The following is a 3,860-nucleotide window of genomic DNA, read 5'->3' on the forward strand; positions in this document are numbered from 1 at the left end:
TTTGATTTTCACTTTAGTACGTACTTTTTTTTAATTTCATACTTGAGTTTTTTTTGTCATACACCAAAATTCCATTATATGTCAAAATTTTGGATCCATGAATTTGCATAGTTTTGAGTAGTTTGAAGGTTGGGAATTATTCTTAAATATATAATTAGATTATTAAAATCGATTATAAGTAATGTGAATGAGTAAAGATTAAGATATTTTAATTTCAAGTTTGTTATGTCGAAAGTTTCGATTTCAAGAGAATTTAGCTTAGGCCTATGTTTTTAGATAATTTTGGTGAGTCTTTGGCTGAATGTTGATTGTGTTGTTGTGTGAATTATTTGGTTGAAGCTTTGGAATCGTTAAGACCTTTTACGAGTAAAGAGAAAGGTAAGGAAAAGATAGTTTGAGCTTTCGGCGTCTAGGTGAAAGCATGAATGGTGAGTGTTTGGAATCGCTACTTGTAGACACGATTAATTGCGTTAATTGGGAATTTAGAAGTAGCCTAAACCTCTACGCTAAATTCGGAGTGTAAGCTTTCTCATACTATTGATTTAATATGTGATTGTGTGTTGTGAATTTGTGGATTAAGATATGATATTATAACATGTGAAATAAGCTTATGATGGTTATTGTGAAAGAGTTGATTGTGGGCATGTTATACGTGCCAAATAACAGTGATTATGTTGTGTTTATAATGTGAATATGTGGTGAAAAGTGCAAAAAATGGTAAGTAATATGTGTGTTTAATAACGAATATTTTGGCCTTGTGATTTTTGAGATCGTTGGATATAGTTGACATGCCATAGGATTGTGAGTACTCACCTATATATGTTGTGTTTTGGGGGTGTTAAGGCCTGGGACATTTTAGAAGAGATAAGGGAATGTGAGCTAAGCTCTATTCACTGGGATATGTTGGTGTGTTGGAGAGTTTTAGCTATATGCTTCACTTTTGGGATATGTTCAACTCTACGAGTCATTTGGTGTGTTGGAGATCTATGTATCCGATGTATGGTGATAGAGCCCACTTTTATGTTTCATAGCTCAAGTGCCAAATTATCATTAAATGTGATTATGTGTGATGTGATATAAGCTTAAATGAGTTTGTGACTTCTATGTAAACGACCATTTGAATAATGCATGATTAAGTAATATGACGCTAAAGTTGGAAATGTTGTAATTGGGCTATATGAATGCTTTGTTAATGCATGATGACATGTTTGCGTAATAGTTATTCTGATCATTCACTGAGCTTGTTTAAGCTCATCCACTCCTTTTTAAACCTTTGCAGGCTGTTAGCATTGCGGTGTGAGCGGTGCGAAATATTTTCCAATGGACTAATCTAAGTAGTTTAGAATTTGAGTAGGTGAATTATAGTATTATTCTGAACTGTGGGAATAAGGCAATGTAGTAGACTTGTTGCTTGAATGCTGCCATGATGTTTTAGGATGATTACTTGGACTTGCTACTCACAGAATTTATAGACGTTTGACATTGGTTTATTGGTATTACTTAGCTTAAACTATTGTTGATGCTTTAAGTTGTATTTCCGGATCATTTTGATGCTAAACTTTGAGCTTATAAATGCATGATTAGTTGGTATGTTAGATGTTCTATTTTGATGTTATTTTTGTTGAATTATGCAGAGGTATCGATAACTCGGACATATGTATTGATACCTGTGTAATTTAGTCTGTGTCGCAACATCTAGTGCTTGTGTCGCGATACTGAAGACAGTATGCTCGATTCCTGATTCAGCCCCAGTAGTGTGTCGCGACATCAAAGGCAGTCTTGGTATATGTGTAAAGCTTTGATGTTTGATGTAGCTTCCTGTTACTTGGGTTTGACAATTGGGCTGAGTACGGGATGTTACATTTTTTTGTCCTGGTTAAGTACCTTAATTTGGCTTCAATTTTCATTTTAGTATTTGAGCTTTTTATGTCCCAATTAAGTGCCTATTTTCTTTTTTACTAGAGCACACATGCCAAATATTAGTTGGGCCACATGATATTTGGCTTAGGTACCAAATTGGACATTGAAGCCAAATTCTAGTACCAAATTGAAAAAAAAAACCTCAAGTGTCAAATTAAATATTAAATTCAAACTTAGGTACCAAATGATATTTTAAAGCAATATTAAATCCATGAACTTAAAGTATTTATTAACCCAATTACCCAAACTTCATTGGTATTGAACTTAAAAAAACTTAGCCTTTAACATTTATATTTTATATTTCTTTTTGTCAATTTGACCCTTATTTTATTTTTAAACTAAATTTGACCTTCAACCTTTTAAAAAGAGTAAAATTTGACCATCAATCTTTCAAAAAGAGTTGAATTGTTTTTTTAATGGAAAAACTGACTAAAACATTAAATTTTTAAACATTGTAGATTATATGGCAATTCACGTGTACTTCATACTATTTTTTAAAATTTTATGAACTTTTTATATTCTTTAATTTTAATTTGTTTAATATTTTATAAATTTTAAATTATTTGTTGATGTAACATATAAGATAAATATTGTTATGTTAGCATGTAGTACACATGGATTGTCATGCAGGTTGCCATTCCAATATTGTTACAAAAAGTTAATGTTTTAGTCAATATTTTTGTTAAAAAAAGTGAGTTAACTCTTTTTGAAATATTAATGACCAAATTTAGCTAAAAAATAAGACTAAAATTAATAAAATATATAAACATTGAGAATTAAATTTAGGCATAATAATTTTTTGGGCCTTCCAACTTTACAAAAGAAGTCATTGTAGCTCTTCATTTATTTTTCGTCTTTTTTAACACTTGAACTTGCGGTTTTTTTTTTGTCAAGTCACCTAAAAATGAATGGAAATGTTAACATTTATTTAACATTGTTGACATTGCATATATGTGGATTACCAAGTGGATAACACATTAACATTTAATTATTTTTTAAAATTTTTAAAAATATTTTTAAAAAATTATAATTTTTAATAAGTTTTATGATTTTAAATTTATAAGGTGATATAGAAAGAAACCTACCTCATTTGGACTTTCACTTTGTATGCAAAATCTTGGCCAAGTCGCCGTACATAAGTTTAACAGTAGGTTAAAATAACGATCTTGGAAGACTAGTAACTTGTTGTCATTAAGGCATATCTTGAAATTTTATGGATATTATTAAGATTTCAATAAAGTAGGCAAAACAGTACAATATGACACATAGTTTAGAGTCGTCCAAAGGAAATTCTACAGAGCTTAGGGATATTTTAGGAAGATATGGGAATGATAGGGTCGCTAATCATTAGGCTTTTAAGTTGTTAGTTTAGTTAGTGTTTTTTAACATTATATTTCTGTTTTGGTGAATTACAAGAAGAGAGTAAAGTCCTAATAGCAACGCGACTAACACGATTCAAACCCAGACCATACCTGCGGCAGTAAACACTTTGATCATCAAGTCAACACATTAGGTTCTCAACATTGCATCTTTACATTTTGTATTAGAGTTAACAAACTGGTTGAAAAAATGTCCCTAAAAGTATATCAAATGCCAACACTATAATTAGTAAATTAGATAAAAAAATTTCTATAGCAAGAACTATAAAAATTTATATTTATCTACTGTGAGATAGAAAAAAAAAGCAAGAATCACCATTTCCATTTTTTAAAATAATTTTTACCATGTTCTAATAATTTCTTTTATTTTTTATATTTTAAAAGAATTATGCCTACAAATTATAATGAAACATGGATAAAAAGATGTCCATATTTAAATAAATTTAGATGTCTATTTATCTATATTCATTTTCAATTTGAATTTTTAATAATTTTTTTTTGGTTAAATTGAACTGCTATGTCAATATCATGATGGTTGATTAACAACCATATTAATGTGGT

This window comes from Gossypium hirsutum, chromosome D04 (genome assembly GCF_007990345.1).
Source record: "Gossypium hirsutum isolate 1008001.06 chromosome D04, Gossypium_hirsutum_v2.1, whole genome shotgun sequence".
NCBI classification, from domain to species: domain Eukaryota; kingdom Viridiplantae; phylum Streptophyta; class Magnoliopsida; order Malvales; family Malvaceae; genus Gossypium; species Gossypium hirsutum.